At 39.0% G+C, this 18,764-nt stretch overlaps 1 protein-coding gene across 1 annotated transcript in view; it reads left to right on the top strand.

Moving 5' to 3' along the window:
• The first annotated feature begins 9,209 nt into the window (after positions 1-9,209).
• Positions 9,210-18,764, top strand: part of LOC140476947 (zeta-sarcoglycan) — a 956,705-nt gene continuing 947,150 nt past the window's right edge. The window contains exon 1 of the mRNA XM_072569948.1: positions 9,210-9,853. The gene's annotated coding sequence lies outside the window, so the exon portion shown is untranslated. The remainder of the gene's footprint in view (positions 9,854-18,764) is intronic.

The raw sequence follows: 18,764 nt of genomic DNA, 5'->3' as shown, positions 1-18,764 counted from the left end.
TTAACTTGTTTCAAGGGAGGTGCAGGAGGTATATAAATATGAGATGTCAACCTGCTGAAGCGACAACACAGTGCAAGCATCAAGTGACAGCAAGTCATAAAGAAAGAGTAAACAGCTTACTGATTTTCAGATCATTCCACTGCACACTGTCTCTCTGAGTTTTCTAGGATTGCTGCCTTTAAAACAATTATTACACTGTGGGATACAGATCCCAGTTTCTGCAGAATTATTAAAAGAGCAGTCAGGAAAATAAAATTAACAACTTTAAGGAGGACCACTATGAACAGTGCAGGGGTGCATGGCAGGAGCAACATGAAAATGAGGTGTCAACCTGGTCGAATTAAACTCAGGACAGTGCACATACCAAGTGGCATAGGTAATAGACAATTAAGTGGTTCCACAATCAGTGGACCTGATCTAAACTCTGCAATCCTGCGATATCCAGCCATGAATAGTGGCATACTGTCAAAGAACTAACAAGAGGAGGAATCTTTACATACATCCTCAATGACGGGCACATTGCTGCAAACACAAGGCTGAAACATTTGGAAACGCAACAATCTTTCACTAAGATGTATATTTTTTGAGATTAATGATGATCAGCTTCCATGTTGAGATGGATTTGTAGCAAACAGCCTTGTTTGCTTTTAGAGTATCTAGACATGCATGAAACAAGCCATGTACCCTTGAATAGTATAGCATGCTTCTATAAGCAGAAATAAAGAATTGCATTAGAAATAATGCCAATACATTCTTTATCCATCCAAGTGCAACAGAACAGCTATGAAATGTTGTTGTAATCTTGAGGAATATAGGTTGGCCTGGATAGCCTCTACTCAATGGTCAATGTGAAGAAGATGTACAATGGCATGATTTTCATCAGGTTCTTTTTTGATGATGACTTTCACTGATAGTAAGACACATCCTACTGACAAAATAATGACCCTAAGTTACAATGAAGAAATAATTACATTAATTAGGTAATTAATTGGACAAAATCCAAAGTATGGTGTTTAGATAAAAAAAAGTTAGCTTCTATCCCATTAACCGAGTCTATCTTAAATGTATATGTTTTCAAAAATACCAAACAGCTTCTCCAATAGCATCATGTATGCTTTACTTTAAACTAAAATAGCTGCCTTTTATATAACTCACAGCCAGAGAGCGCTGATTAATCAATAGGATCTGGTATATGAATCCCTGCTGCTTTGATGGTTAATATGAAAGTATAATTGCTAATTATTTTCAGCTATTAATAATTATTACATTTTATGGTGGAGAGCCAGCTATTATTAGCCATTTTTCCATTTTTTTTTAACTAGGTTGTGAAGAGTGTTAACATTTGTTCCAGCTTCATCAAATAAATTACCTTGAACATGCTTTCAGCTGTCTAGACAAAAATATACTGTAGCCATATTTGCAACTGACACAAAAGTATGTGGAAAGGCAGGATATGAGGATACAAACAATTTACAAGGAGAAACTGTTAGGTAAGTAGGCAAAAAGTTGGCAAATAGAGTATACTGTGGGAAAATGTGAAGCTGTTCATTTTGGAAGGAAGTAGAAAAGAACAGAGTACTATTTAGATGGGGGAAAACTGCAGAAAGCGGCAACACAAAGGGACTTGGGGGTACCTGTACACAAAACACTGGAATCCTATATTTTTTCAACAAGCATCCAGAAGTAATTGTGAAACCTGAGCTCTGTTAGACCAGTACAGCAGAAAATACTACATAGTTTTAGTTTGTAAGTAACGCACCTTTCAAAAATGCTTATACTTCTGAGAAAAAGAAAATTAAACAAAATCCCAAATAGTAGTTGGTACTTCACATTTTCCATAGTTTTGATCAAATATGAGTGCAACTTACTCATTTTACAATCAGATTGGATGTTTTTTTTTACAGTTATACAACCATTACCCAAAATTTACAATTATGGCTTTAGCCTTCAGTGAACTTTACAGCATTTTCTATAACTTTCCAAAGTACACCTTACATTTCACTTATGTTCCTATAATAACACAGAGGCAAATTTCAATGATCTGTCTCATTATTAATTGAAAATTAGATGATTTGACAGTTTTTCAACCAGTGGTAGATTATAATGATGTAGGCCCCAACTTCACTATTAACAGTGGGTCACTATTTGCATAGGATTAGGTAAATAGAGGCGTTTTTCATTTAAAAATATAATGGAGAAGATATAGGGCTAAACCTTTTACTTGTTATTTTTCGGGTGTTTCATGGAAGCTTTCATGTCACTGGCTATGGCAACTTTTCTCACGCAATTTTCCACTATCCGTGTCATTAGTGAAACATCTGGACTCCATAACATTCTTATTGTTGAATTTTGCAGATGCAGAAACAGAATTACTTACTGCTGCTGGGATTTTCTGGCACTGATAGCATGGGCATTAAACCCCAGCTCTGCACCAGTGTAAATGCTGCATCAATATCTGATGCTTGACTTACTATGGAGGAGATGGCCAGGAGAGGGAAGTTAGGACTCCAGTTCACAATCAGGTGGAGAAGAGCTCTGTCTTCTTTCCTCTGGATTGCCATAGGAAGTCACAACACCAGACGCAATTAGCCTGAACTGAGATAGCCACTCAGGTCAGTGCAGTGTCCCTTGTTGGAAGAAATGTCCAGCAATGTAGAAAGTAGGTCAATAACATTCTGTGCTTTATAAAAGTAGGCCACCATCTTCTCTGATATTTCACACTCACTGTAACTTTGCCATTGAATATATTTTCCTCCAAGGCCAATGGTCTACTACTCGCACGACTGCATACAACATCTGAACTCAATTGTTCTCACTCACCTTATCTTCTGAAATATCTGAGCTTTTTCTCCTCTGTGCTTCGTACTTACTCACTCACTTGAGACAGTTCAACACCTTTCCCTCTCCTGTGCTGTTAACAATAGCTTTTCCAGCCACTTTCATCTCACTCACTATCTCCTGTTACCTACGTGATGGTGACTTGTACCATATGGTACCTTGTGTTCTCCCATGATATCAGATCCCACTTTTATATTTGGTGTTCCCCCACTTCACACTCACTTCCCCTCTGCATCCCAGCATTATAACTCCAAACCCCACAACTGAGTTCCCTAATTATCTCAATGCAACATGGACTGCCTTCTGATAACCCTGTGTTGGGGCATTATCTTGGCCAAACCCCTGGCCAGGTGATGCCCTGACTGACTGTGGTGGCACACCTACATAGTCAATTCCTACATTGTACCATTCACTCAAGTCGCCTCACTTTAGGAAAGATGTGGAAGCTTTGGAGAGGGTGCAGAGAAGATTTACCAGGATGTTGCCTGGAATGGAGAGTAGGTCGTACGAGGATAGGTTGAGAGTTCTCGGCCTTTTCTCGTTGGAAAGGCGAAGGATGAGGGGTGACTTGATAGAGGTTTATAAGATGATCAGAGGAATAGATAGAGTAGACAGTCAGAAACTTTTTCCCCGGGTACAACAGAGTGTTACAAGGGGACATAAATTTAAGGTGAAGGGTGGAAGGTATAGGGGAGATGTCAGGGGTGGGTTCTTTACCCAGAGAGTGGTGGGGGCATGGAATGCGCTGCCCGTGGGAGTGGTAGAGTCAGAATCATTGGCGACCTTTAAGCGGAATTTGGATAGGTACATGGATGGGTGCTTAATCTAGGATAGAAGTTCGGCACAACATCGTGGGCCGAAGGGCCTGTTCTGTGCTGTATTGTTCTATGTTCTATGTTCTATGTTCTATGTTCAATGAAGGACTGCTCCCTTTGACTTTCAGATATGGCCATTTGGTTAAAGAATGTGCAGCGTATTTGTTACAGAAGTGCTGGCACATTCTGGAAATGATGACAATGACGTACCTCATTACCGTACAGCAATATATCCACCCCTTGATTGTTCAGTGCTTATAACCATAACAAGCAGCTTAGCTGCAAGGCAGGCCAGAGCTGGTATAAGTGTTTAAGTAAGCACAAAGTCAGTGAATGCCAAGAAAGAAAGCCATGAACCCAAAGATGCATCCTTTGCATGAGATGGGTGTATGTCACTGCATGCACAGCCACCAAGCAGGAGTATTGCAAGATACAGTGTTGGTGAGCTGTGGTGAAGTCCTGAGGTGTGTTCTGAGTTAATCTGACCTTGGCCCCAATGATATGTTGAGATTGGAGTTTTGTTAATGTCAATGTCTGTGGGACGAAGGTGGATATAGTTACTACCCATAGAGTGTGCCAGGAGATGCTAGTGAACGAACGTGAACATGGAGACCTCAGAACCCTTCAACTCCATGGCATCAATGTGGACTTCACCAGCTTCCTCATTTCCCCTCCCTCCCACCTTACCCTATTTCCAACCTGCCGGCTCAGCACCGTCCTCATGACATGTCCCATCTGTCAATCGTACTTCTCACCTATCCACTCCACCCTCCCCCCTGACCTACCACCTTTACCCCACCCCCATCCACCTATTTCACTCTCAGCTACCTTGCTCCCAGCTCCACCCCCTCTCCCATTTATGTCTCCACCCCTGAGGCTCGCAACTTCATTCCTGATGAAGGGTTTTTGCCTGAAATGTCGATTTCCTGCTCCTCGGATGCTGCGTGACCTGCTGTGCTTTTCCAGCACCACTCTCATCTTGACCTGGAGAAGGAACCAGTGAACATTATCTGCCAAGTAACTGTTCAGACTTTAAGCAGAAAAGGGCAGATAAATTTTATTTTAAATTTAAGTATGTTTTACAGGCACGTAATTACAATAATGAAGCAACTCCAATATATTAAATGTCTACTACCATCAGTGGTTTTTAACTGTTGAAATGTAATAGTAATGTTGAAGATATCAGCTCTGAGAGTGCTGAAGTTAAGCATGTTATGGCTAGAAAGTGGGAGACTTAATTTTGCAAGAAACTCTCCCTTTTAATTGTTATTAATTTCATTTTTCAAGCTCAATACTCAATCTTGCCAAATAAAGTTAAGATTTCATTGGGAAATATTATAGATGACTATACCATATGAATTTCCAACCTTCAGTAGTTAATTCAAAAATGCATATTCCAACTGAAATTGTTTTATATTCCATGAAAAGAATTCTATAGCCATAGCTACCATTTTGAAGCTGTGTTTTTATTTTTAAAATTTTGTTTTACAAGTGTGAGAAGACGTAAAGTAAAAGAAATGGTCAAAATAGTAAGTTTCATGTTTTAAACAGGGTCTTAATGCAAAAAGGTAAAAGGATTTAGGAACAAGACCATAAGACCAAAAGACATAGGAGTGGAAGTAAGGCCATTTGGCCGATCGAGCCCACTCTGCCATTCAATCTTGGCTGATGGACATTTCAATGCCACTTACCCAAACTCACCCCAGAGCTCTTAATTCCTTGCAAGATCAAGACGTTATCAATCTCTGCCTTGAAGACACCCAATGTCCCGGCCTTCATTTCACTCCCTGGCAATTAATTCCACAGGCCCACCACTCTCTGGCTGAAGAAATATCTCCTTATTTCTGTTTTAAATTGACCCCCTCTAATTCAAAGGCTGTGCCCACAGATCCTAGTATCCCCGCCTGACAGAAACAAATTCCCCAGTGTCCACCTTTTCTAAGCTATGCATTATCTTTTAAGTTTCTATTAGATCTCCCCTCAACCTTCTAAACGCTAATAAATACAATCTCAGGATCCTCAACTATTCATCGTATGTTAGGCCTACCAGTATGTCCTTCCTGAGGTGTGGGTTCCAAAACTGGATACAGTATTCTAAATGGAGCCTAACCAGACCTTTATAAAGTCTCAGTGGCACATCGCTACATTTACATTCCAACTCTGCTGAGACAAACAACAACATTATATTTGCTTTCTTAACCACAGACTCAACCAGCAAGTCAATCTTTAGATAATCCTAGACTAGCACTCCCAGATCCCAGAATAGAAGATTAGAGTGTGAGCCCTAAGAGTTGAAGGGGTAGTACAAGAAGGGTAAAAGGAAGTCAGCTGTTTTTTTGCAGGAGTGGTGAACCTCAGGATGTTCGCATCACTAATTAAACTGCCATTTCTTATGCTAAAAAGATAAGTGGTGCTGTTGCTTCAGTGACTGTCTTCTCGACAACTTATCCAACATTTCAGAATATAAGAAAATAAAACATCAGAACAATATTAGGTATTTAGCTCTCAAACCTAATTTAACAACTATAATATCAGGAGTGATCCTCATCCCATTGACATGTGGGGCTCCTTGTTGCCTGCTTGGTTGAATACTACTCCAATGGTAATGGATCGTTTCTTACCTCATCTCCAGATTTTGAGCTCATTAACACTCACTAAGGATATAATGATATCTGGAAGTGAACTGAGCCCAAACTAAGTATCAGTGAATTCTGAAATAAAATTCTACAGCACTACTACCTGGCTTCAGATCTTCAAGCTTTTTCTGTGTTCAACATTTTCAGTACTTTTTATATTAATTTATTAAACAAATTGACGAAGATCAGAATCCATGATGATGGGATCATGGGACCCCAACTTGATAGCAAAAGAGATTATCCTTCTGCTACTTTTATCTGAAGATTGTTACAAATGATTTAGTTTTGACATCTGTCATTGTGTACTGAGCTCCATTATTATTCAAGATGGTATTCTCCTTTCCCCGTTGGTTGCTGAATGGACTGGAAAGATCTTTGACCTCTGTTGAAAGGTCAATAACAAGCAGGCATAATGTTAAAGTGAAAAGCAGGGAGTTTAGAGGGAATGTGAGGAAAACCTTTTCTCACCCAGAATGTAATAGGCATCTGGAATGCACTGCCTGGGAGGATGGTTAAAGCAGAAAAACTCACAACCTTTAAAAAGTATTGGAGGAGCATTTCAAGTGTTATAAATTCAAGGCAATGGCCCAAGTGCTGGAAAGTGATTCTAGTGTAGATAGTAGTATATTTTTTGATGGTACAGACTTGGTAGGCCAAAGGGCCTCTTCCTTATTCTACGATTCTATGAGATGAAAGTATTTTGATCTTATCATTTAGCATGCAGTTACTTAGATTATGATTTGCCATAATCTGCAATTTGTGCTGTTTTTGCCATTTATAAGGCTGGAAGAGAATGCAGAGATAGGAAGGGACAAGAATATGAAGGGATTCAAACATGTGGAAGAGAAGTTTAAAGTTGTTTAATTGGGACACCAAGAGTAAATCTGAATAAATTTATTTATGTTCCTCATTTGTTTGAAACATTATTTGCATGACCAACAAGTATGCAATGGTCCCTCTGATCTGCGCTCCAAATGTCCGTACTTGCCAATCGACGAGCCACCATGTTCCCTTTTTGATTTTTTTTCACTTGCCGCTGTACATGGATCTCTGCACAATGTTTGGAGATGTTAAAGGAAATGTCATAGGTATGGTAATTCAACATTCCTGTGGCTAGATTTTATCAGAAACACAAACAAAAGTTGCTGAAAAGTTCAGCAGGTCTGGCAGCATCTGTGAAAAGAAATCAGAGTAAACATTTCAGGTTTGGTGACAATTGCTCAGAACTTCCTCCGAACTAAATTTTATCAGAATGTGTTGTATGGTTGTACCTGAAGAGGATCAATTGGTGACTTCTAAACCACTACACTTATATTTTTTTTTTTTCTTTTTTTTGGAAACACTCAAGTGGCCAGTCACAACTCCAGGGTGTCAGTGGACACCCGCGTGCTCCTTCTCCAAGGACACCCGGGCACCACTACACTTATAAAGATCCTGCTCCTCATGCTCATTGGTGGACTCAGTGAGTTAGAAATTTGACGTGTACATCTCCCAGTGGACAAGAACCATACTCGAAAACTGTTGTTGGCTAATCCAATTGGCTGGAATACTGGGCACAGTTCATGTCATCCTGCCAGAGGAAGGATATTATTAAATTGGAGCAGGTTCAGAAAATATTTACCAGGATTAAGGGTTAGCATTATAAGGATAGGTTGAATAGCTTGGCACTTTTTTCACTGGAGCATCAGAGGTTGAAGGGTGACCTTATAGAGATTTATAAAAGCAGTAGGGGTGTAAATTAGGTAAATAGCATTGGTCTTCTCTCTCGAGTTGGGAGTTCAAAACTAGGAGGTATATTTTTAAAGTGAGAGGAGAGAGATTTAAAAAAGACAGGCAGGACAACTTCTTTCATACAATGAGTGGTTAGTGTGTGGAATGAACTACCAGAGGAAGTGGTGGAGGCAGGTACACTTACAGCATTTAAAAGACATTTGGATCAGTACGTGAATAGGAGAGGTTAGGAGGGATATGGGCCAAACGCAAGCAAGTGGGACTAGTTTGATTTGGGGACGTGGTCGGTGAGGACTAGTTGGACAGAAGGCTCTGCTTTTATGTTGTATGCTTCTGACTCTGAACTGACACGCTCAGTTATATAAAATGGTGGCTAAATTTGTACTGTATGTTGTTTTACTGGGAGCTGTTTGTTGACTGCCTTCCAGTGATCTATAGACTTCATTCCCGTTTGCTGAGTAAGCATTGATACTTGCCTTCTCCTTTCAGTTGGCCAATGCTATTTATAATCGGTTCTAAGAGCGACACCGAGATTGGTAAATTGTCACGAGACGTGATGAACAAAACTTGAGGAAAGGCAGTTTAGACTTTTAAAAACACACTAGTGACCAAGTTGACACAGTAATAACATGCAGTTGAACTACAGCAAAAAAGATGCTAAAAGTTGAGCTCGATGATACACTGAAACCTGCCTATATGAACCAGCAAGTCTGGCAACCTCTTCCAGATGCTTTCATCTGAGTTAAACAAGCAGCGGATCCAGACTGGAACCAGCTTCTCGTTGCTCCTATTCGTATTGATTGTAATTTTCCTCGTTGGAATTTAGAATATATATTTTTGAAGTAAACCGTATTTTTAAGAAGTTTAAGAAGAGGCAAATCAGCTTTTCAAATATATAATGGATTGAATTCGCTGCGTATCATACAGCGTCAGTAAATATATGTAATAGTGAGAACGCCAACATTCTGGCAAAATGATGCTCTCACGGTGGATTCCCAGTTACCTAACACGATAGGCGAAAGTGGACGGGCATTAAGACCGGTGGGAGCACCGCTGTTGAAGAATATCAGCGCTGCCGACTTACAAGAAACCCCTCAGTGTCTTAAAAAGACAGGAGTGTAGTCACCTGGTGGTCAAGGGCAGTAAAACACAAGTGAATCAGCCCTTGTCTGCTACAGATGCTCCTTTCTGCCTACGCTTCCTGCTCTATCGCTTTGCTGAGAATGTTAAAATTAGAGCATTTCCTCTGGCTCCCTGGTATTATCTTGTGAATATTCTCAGCTGTCAGCAGTTTCAGTTTGAAGTCAGCTCTCTGGGTATTGTTTCGAACCGCAGCCGGCAAAATTGATCATGCTAATGGCTTACAGCTGATCAGATATGAAATGAGATACTACATCAGCATAATGGAGAAAGGCTCTCACCAGCTACTGTAGTCGCCAGTTTAAGTATTTGTGTTCCTGTAAATTGCCGCATGATGCCATACAAGGGAGATGGTTGTTAATGATGCAACGATTTTCTGGCATTTAGTTTCTTACTGAAGAAATTCTCTCCTTTCCCGAAAGAGGAATTTTCATTTTGGTTATACAAGACGTGATCTGCTGGCGAGGAACGTTATCTGCTTTTGCAAAAGAAATCCTGGGGAAGAAAAGTGTTTTTTTTAACACTAGAGGCGTGATCTATGGGAATAAGACTGAGCGGAACCCGAGCTCGGCGAAGGACGATGTTGAGTTTGAGCTGAGAATTGGAAGTCTAGATTTTCCAACTTTCTACTTCTTCGTTTCTGTTTCTCGCCTGCAATTTGATACACCAATCCTGGACTCCAAAGAGTTAAAGGTATGTGACATCAGTGATTAGAAAAATCTTATTACTCTTCGCCTTCGAATTCCAGAGGTAGGTGACAGAATCATATTAATCACCAAATGAATTCTTACAATGTCTGCATCTGAAAAGACTCTACAGACTGCTGGGAATATTTGCAAATACGAAGATAAACCAAAATCCTTGTAACTCTTCCCACTCCTTCCTGATTTCCTCCTCTCTGCTTCTCTGCTGAATGTTTATTTCTCTCCTCTGGCTCTCTCTCTCTGCTGATCGCTCCACCTCTCCACTCAATATTTCCCTTTTTATTCCTCTCGGAGGTTTCTGATTTCTCACATATGTGTAACCGCTTGCATTTTGGAGTGAATGATAACAAAAACACGGTGGTTTTATTTGAGTGAATATGCAAATCTAAAAGTTGTTTCCTCAAACCTAATGTATAATTGATATTGATTTCTAAACTGGATGCATCCACTTACTGTGTGCCAAAGAGGTCTGCGCGCCTCTTCCTATGTGTCTGATGTGTTTTTTTGTGTGGGGCTAGCTGGAGTCATAGAAAATATAGGGTGATTGTTTTTATTTGGTTTAAACATTCATTGTTCGGTTTATTGGGAACGGTTGGTGCGGTCTGCCCCACATCGGCGCCTGAATTTGAATGTGTTCCGTGCAAGTCTGGTGACCAAAATAGAGCTATTTATTTCAAGAGTTGGCCCTGTAAACCAATTCGCCATGGGTAGTTGGCGAGTGGCGTGTTGCGACTGATTGTTATTTTTATGTATTCATTCGGCTTTTCTATAATGTGTAAGCTCAATGTTGTGGACGTACAGGGGAAACTTTCACCCTCTCGGCCGTGCATGGTTTGATTCTGTTCACGGAAACGCTTCTGGGTGCTTTGAGAGTTCATCCCAGAGCTTTGACCGGATCTGCTTTCCTTTTGATCTGTCTCTATCCCATCTACCCGACACCCGTTACTCGCCTTCAAGGTTTGTTTTCGTACTTGAAGACATGTCACTGTCCGTTAAACTCTCAGAGACTTTAAACTTCAATTTAAATAACATTAGTCAGTGGCTTCAATATAGACTGAAGATGCGCTGCGCTCGACGCCGAACACCACTTTGCTAAACATTATGAAATGGTAATTTCAGAAGATTGGTAAGGAAAAGATTAACAGGTTAAATTAGCATTTTGCACTACTAATTCCTCGTATCTAGCCTAGTTCAGCAGTTGTGGATTTCTAAATCTGACATTTGCTGAGACATTGCTCAGATGGCAAGGTTCAGAGTGTTTTTGGTTGTGATAATTCCACCTAATGCACCGCGTGTTGTTACTATGTGTCAACCTAGAAACATATCCACGATTGTTCAATTTGACTTTACGTTAAGTTGTTAGTTCTTGTATTCCTAGGTGAATTTTGCTTTATTGTAAAACAAGCGGATTACTAAATCACTTTGATCTTTTGATGCATGATTTTCAATTTCGCCCTTTGGAATAAAAAGTGCTACTGAAAATTTGTGAAGATGTGTATTATAAGATAGAATTGGAGGGATGTAGTCATCACCACAATGCTCAGAATAAGCAGGGACATTGTAGGTTTTCACTGATTTAACGGCCCATGTTTTTATTTGGTTATGGTATTTGCATCATGCAAAATAATATTTTAAAATGATCAATTATCTTGTGGTGAGAAGGTTTGTCTCCATTTTTGGTGGAAAAAGATTTGTTCTGAATTCTGGCCACAATTGTCACTGTTGAATTTTCAAATGACAAAATGACTTAAACTAAAGCTGTTTAGCCTGGATATTTCATGAAAGTACCTATCCTGACACATGCATTGTAAACTTCCAATGGGCTCATGACCCAAATCCCTTTTTCCTGCCTCTTTCTCTTTGTCTGTTTCTCATGCTCTTGCTCTCTCTTATCTTCTCTCTGGTTACTTCTTTCTCTGTTTTCTTTCCCTCCAATACCAGAATACTCATTCTTCTTTTTTTGCATTGTTTGTTATTCTATGTATTGTTCAATGTGAATTGATGAAAAGTAATATCGGTTATAGACATTCAGCATGTTTGGAAGAAACAATACAGCTCAAATTTCTGTACTGATAGTAACAACAGGTTATTGAGCTGGAAATCTATTTGATTCTATCTTGTCAAAGTTTTTAGTAGTTAATTACAATATTTCTCAACTTCGTTGTTACATATTCAGTTAATGTTGTAGCTTACCTTGAAGATAGTGTGTCATAAAATAATGAAGCTGTAAAGAGAAGAACATTTTCATTACCATGAAAGGAGAAGCAACAACTCCCAGGCATGTAAGCTTATTTTTAAAAAAAGGTCCTTGGGACTGGGAGTTCTTTATTCTTAATCTATATCATGTATTTACATTACATTGAAAAATCTAATTTGGACATTTTAGGCCCTCGTCACAAATTTTCCAGCGGTTGAGTTGTCATTCATGGCTAGGGTATCAGGATAGGAGTATGGGAGTTGGTTGGCAATACTTGGTAGGAGAAAGTAAATCAACTGAATTGGAAAGTAAATGAGACAGAACTAGGCCCACAGAATTATTTTGCCCACAAAAGATTGACAAATTGATAATGCAATCATCAATTGAGTGTGCCATTAAATTTTTTGTCTTTAAATAAGATTTAGAGAATCCATAATCTGCAATTCAATGTTTCATAAAGTAGCAGACACTTCGAAGGAGCATTGATTGATTTCCATTGATTAACCTACTGAGTACTGACTTGGTCATTTGGAGCAGGATACTGCAAAAAATTAATTGAAAACACCAGCATGTTAATAACACTCATAATCTATTTGATTCCACGTTCATCTGGACAGTTCCTTTCCTTATGTAATACAGAAATCATTCATGATGCAATCACAGAAGTTTTGTACATTCTAATTAGCGTAAAATTTTAAGTATTGTATATTGGACTCAATATGTCAAGGCAAAAGAAAGTGAAACAATTGTGGTGACATTTTGCAGCAACATTTTATTATCATGTGTGTTTTCTGTTTTATGAAATTCTTCGCAAAATAACTGGCAGTAGATAAAGGGACTCTGGTTCTTCTGAGTGTCATCAAGGAAATAACTTTGTACATTGTGTGCTTTCAAATTAAATTGGATTGCAAAAATATTTGCTCCAAACTTCACAATCAAATGTTAACAAATTAATGTCTAACTTGTTATGCATTTAGGCAGCAGAATAGCAAGCTTGCTGTCGTCTCAATGTAGAACCATGAAGTGATGAGATGCAGATTATGCCCATCATTCCTTCATAACAAAGTAATAGGTATTAGGAAAGGCACTGATTGATAATTGCATGTTATAATACAGGGAGGGAAATACAATGATTATTTTGTGATGAAGGGCTAGAAACACATTAATTGTACTGCCTTTGTGGCTGGGAAAGGGTTTGGAACAACAACAATAAATGGAAGGTGATAGATAAAACTCAGAGAACAAAAAAAAGTTAACATTATTAGAAATATTATTGTAATAAGTCATCAAAAATAAGACACCAAAGCCTGACTATAAAAATGACATGACGGCAGAATTCAACATATAATGATACTGGATTCAGTGCAAGCTGGAATATTTTGGAAGATAGTTTAGTCCCAAAGGATGACACTGCATTCTATCATTCCTTATTTAATGTAAACTGCAGAAGAACATTAATGTTAATTCACTTTGTGTTGCAATGAGTATTTCAATGCCATGAAGACTGAGTCAGTTTTAAATGATGAAAATATATTTCATTGGCAATTAGATACTGTTCCTTGTGTGCATGCATAAATAGTTGCTGCAAACAATTTTTAGTTGTCAACATTTTCTATTTTTCAAGACCCAGTTCCCTTGAAAAGGGAAATTTTCTTGTAAAAGCCATTGAAATGGAACTCTGAGTGACAAACTTAGTAATGGATGTAAATTGCATAGAAGGCTTTTATCACCAATAGCCTGTGTTCCTCAGGCTTTCACGAAGAAAGATATGGGAAAGGTTGTCCCTTGTGTAGGCCTAATTGGGTTGCTCTTTTACAAAGAACCTGCTCAGGCACAAATGGTTGAGTTGCCTCCTCTTGTGATGTAACATGTTATGATAAGAGTGATGACCTTTACAACTCATTCAAGATTTAGAAAGTTGGCTGGGCAGCACCTGTTTTGGAGCTTCCAATGTGACAGTGGGAAACATGCACATTTTCATCTTGAGGTGTTCTACCCACCATGTCACATAAATTAGATAATTTTGATGGTGGAAAGAGGATGAATCAAAAATGCTTTAAAGGTCCAAAAGTCTCTTAACTTAGTGTACTGCACATCTTGTTCAAGCTTATTTAATTTCAGAATACCACAGCACTTCATTCTCTCTGCACTGCACAGTACACTAGCACTAGGAAATAGTGTGGCAATGTCAACAGACTAGGAATCCAAATCCAGGCTAATACTCTGGGATGTGGGTTCAAATCCTATCCTGGCTACTAGTGAAATTTAAAATCATTAAATAAAAGCTGAAATATAACGGGGGCCATGATAATTTTCATTGGTCATTGTTGTGTCCCTTAAGGAAATCTGCTGTCCTTTGCTTATCTAATCAACATGTGATTCTAAATCCATAATAATGTTATTCACTCTTAACTGCTCTCTAAGATGGCCTGACAAGCCATTTAGTTCATGTACAAATAGTGACCCATGTCTCATAAAATATAAGGGAAAAAAGGGAAAGTACCAGAGTGGGGAGCCAAGGTGATCCTTTTTATAAGTACATCGGCTGATCACCCCTCCAGTTACAGAACTCTCTCCCTGCTTCAATTTCTTCCACAATATTATTTAATCAGCTCCCTTTCCTGATTGGGACTCAATTGTCCACTGTTTCATACCTGATTGACTGCCTTTGCTCATTTACCTGAGGGCTGTTACAATGCGAGCGATTAGGTTATCTAGACTGTTGAGTGGCTTCATAGAAATGAGACCTGAGGCCCAATACTGGGTTCAGCTCAGATCTCATAATTAAGGAGCACGTATCCTGTGTACCAAATAATGAGTGTGCAAAAAGTGTATGAGACAGCCTTGGATCAATGGTAGCACACTCATTTTTTAAAAAATTTGCTGAGTCAGAAAGTTGAAGATACATTTGAAAACTTAATTTAGCTGTCATTTAAGTACAGTATTCAGCCCATGCTGTTCTGTCGGACACACTATACTCTGGATGGGATTTAGAACCATGAACGTACTTGCTTTATTTGGAGGAAATAAACAATTCTATTGTGTTCTTTTAAGAAAAGCGAGTGTTCCAATTAGTGTTTTCCTTCAACCAACATCACTTGAATAGTTGATACATTCCTTTCAGATATACGCTCCATAATGTACAGGATATCTGTGATAGCTTCTAAATCTACTTAAAATTCAAAATGTATAATATGAAAAAAAATTTAAATTATGTGTTGGTTGTCATATAAAATATGCATTTTCTCCCACTCAATTTCTGTTTGATTCTGATTTTATTGCTTTCCATGGAATGAATGGTTTATTGGATATCAGTTGCCCTCTGGTACCTTACTGAAGAGCCTATACTTAATGAGTGAGCTTGGATAACGTGTGACATTAATTACTTAATTGTTAAAGGCATTAGAGTCTGGCTAGATTCTGTACACAGGCAATGGACAGGATTATATACCTTATCACTTTCTGCCCCAAAGATGCTGAAATTATTCTTAGCGAAATTCGAGATCCTAGGACTTCAAATATAACTAAAAGGTTTTGTGTAAAATATGAAAGTAAAGCATAATAGATTGTTTAACTAATGAGAAAATGTCTAAGTGAACCTTTCATACTATCAGAGAATAGAATTCCTACTGTTTGGAAGCAGGCCATTTGACCAATAAAGTCCACACCAACCCTCCAAAGAGCATCACACACATCTATAAAACTGATTCAGTCCAAGGCACATTATCCAACTTATTATTAGGAATCTGTTTATGTGCATTAAGTGTATTCATACCTGTTTCAGAACCTTATCAAAGTTGTTCCACACTTGACCTGAGAAGATAAACTGCTGTGAATGGACTATTGAAATTGCAACCATTAAAGGATATGGGTGGAGTTGCATCAATAAATAGAGATAACTAATAATAGATTTTCAAATTACCTCCATGACAGCATGTGGTGCTATTGTATCTAATACTGAGATTGCATGTATCAAAATTGACCTTTCTCCAATTTAGAAATTCAATTTTTAGATCTGGTCTATTCTTTTCCATCACTATGTTAAATCTAATTGAATTATGGTCTCTGGCCCCAAAGTGCTCTCCCACTGATTCCTCAGTCACCTGCCCTGCCTTATTTCCCAAGAGTAAGTCAAGTTTTGCACCTTCTCCAGTAGGTACAGCCACATACTGAATCAGAACATTTTCTTGTACACACTTAACAAATTCTTCTCTATCTATACCCTTAACACTATGGCAGTCCCAGTTAAAATTCCCTACCATAACCACCCTATTATTTTTACAGATTACAGAAATCTCCTCACAAATTTGCTTCTCAAATTCCTGCTGACTGTTAGGGGGTCTATAGTACAATCTCAAAAAGGTGATCATCCCTTTCATATTTCTCAGTTTATGATGTCCCCTAGTTTCTCAAAAGTCTCTGTCAAGCATGTATGGTATTTTAAAGTTTTATTTTGATTAAAAATAAGAATCTTCTCTCATAAGTTAGGTTTTGAAGAGTTGCTAGTGTTGACCTTGTCTTCAGTGTGAGGACAATACTAAACAAAAAAACACCTCGTGCTCTAACCTGCTGCTGCTGGGAATCAGAAATTGCTAGAAACGCTCAGCAGATCTGGCAGCATCTGTGGAGAGACATCACAGTGAGTATATCAGGTCAAGTGACCCCTCCGTTCTGAGGAAAGGTCACTTGACCCGAAACAACTGATTTCTCTCCACAGATCCTGCCAGACCTGCTGAGCTTTTCCAGCAATTTCTGTTTTTGTTTCTGATTTATGGCATCTGTAGTCCTTTCAGTTTTTAACACTGTTTTTAATTTGATTACTATCCCTTAACTAATGGAACCCAGTACTTTGCCCATTTTACAGTGGACATGCATCAGAGTGGCCTTTTTCATAATAAATTTAATTCACTTTGAAGAGTACATGACCAATTTTCTAAGATGCTTGACTCAGTACTATATCCTGTACCAATTACATTTGTGTGTAGATATATCAGTTTGCAAAAGTAATATTCCATTCCCTTTTACCTGCGTATTCTCAGACTTTAGGGCACTCTTCCAAATGGAGCTTTCCACAGACAAGGCATTGGAGAGAAAGCTGTCCCAGGCCATTCAGTCACACATCTAAGCAATTACAGCATACAATTAGCCAAGGCTTTGGAGGGCATTGTATTCTTTTTCTCAACTGTTATATGGTCTAAGGTTCAGAAGAAGGAAACAGAGAGAAAATGAATGTTTATTTTAGTGCTTGTACAATTAACTGGAAGAAAAAAATTGAAACTTCTGAAGCATTTTGATTATTAATATAGTCAGATGTTACAATTGCACAGTTTAGAGATACACTTATACCTTATCCTTAACAGGCTAATAAATACATTTTCAAAAATTTCGCATCCTGCACATACTGAATTGCATCTGATGTTATTAATGTGTTACAGTCCACAGTTCCAACATTTTAAGATCTCTCTGATATTGCAAAGAATAGCAAACACTTCAAATTCCAATCAGCATTTTGTTTGAGGTGGAAGTTTCATCTCTCAATGATGTTCAGGTTGGAGGCAGGAAGGGCATTCAGTTCTGTGAGATGGTGACATATCTGAACCCTACTGCCTTTTCTCCTCCATCGAAGATAATTTTGGATAGAAAAGGCCACTTAAGGATCTTACCCTGGCATCACTGCAATAAAGCCTGCTGGGAGAGGCTTGTTGCTGTGTAGATTAAATGATAGATCAAACTGTGTGAGCTCAGGAGGATGAGAGAATTGTGTTTGTTTTTGTGACCAAAGCGAATCAGTATCTAATTGAAGGACAGAATAGCAGAAAACTGTAATTTTCTTGAGGAGGGAGAAGGCTGTGACAAAAGGCATTCCTTGCCTTTGCTTCTGAGCCCCCTGCTCACCCCTCTACATGACTGTCACCCGTGAAGCCTCCATGGGGCATCTCCATATTTTTCCAGTAGTGTGATGAGATTCTTGCCAAGGATCATCAAACTACCCAATGCAATGGGAAAATTTGACATGAGAATTGAAGCAGATATGTGGCGGGTCGACCTCAACACTTGCTCAAAAATGATCTCCACATTGCCCAAAGCCAAACTGCAGAGCAGGGTAAAAACCATGCATACCAGCCACATGGAATCTTCCACCTTTTGCACTGTCACCTGGCTTTCAGGGAGTCATCACCATCATCCTGAGGTATCTATGCACGGTATTGGACAGCATGGTGGCTCAGTAGTTGGCACTGCTGCCTCATAGCGCCAGAGACCTGGGTTTGATTCCAGCCTCAGGCAACTGTCTGTGTGGAGTTTGCACATTCTTCCCAAGTCTGTGTGGGTTTCATCTGGGTGCTCCAATTTCCTCCCACAATTCAAAGATGTGCGGGTTAGGTGAATTGGCCAAGCGAAATTGTCCATCGTGTACAGGGATGTGTATATTAAGTGCATTAGTCAGGGGTACATTTAGAGTAATAGGGTAGGGGGAATGGATCTGGTGGGTTACTCTTCGGAGGGTAGGTGTGGACTTTTGAGCCGAGTGGCCTGTTTTCACACTGTAGAGATTCTATGATTCTATAATTCTATGATTCTGTGCACACTGCAGCCCCACTCTTGTGAAGTACGGCACACCAGCAACCAGCAGTGTATGGCTGCAGCAAGTACCCTCACAGGACAGGGAAAGATATTTAATCAAAGAAATGCATTAGGCTACTCT

This window comes from Chiloscyllium punctatum, chromosome 1 (assembly GCF_047496795.1).
Source record: "Chiloscyllium punctatum isolate Juve2018m chromosome 1, sChiPun1.3, whole genome shotgun sequence".
Taxonomy (NCBI): Eukaryota; Metazoa; Chordata; class Chondrichthyes; order Orectolobiformes; family Hemiscylliidae; genus Chiloscyllium; species Chiloscyllium punctatum.
Note: the sequence above shows the minus strand (reverse complement) of the source record. Positions and strands in the feature narration are given on the sequence as shown.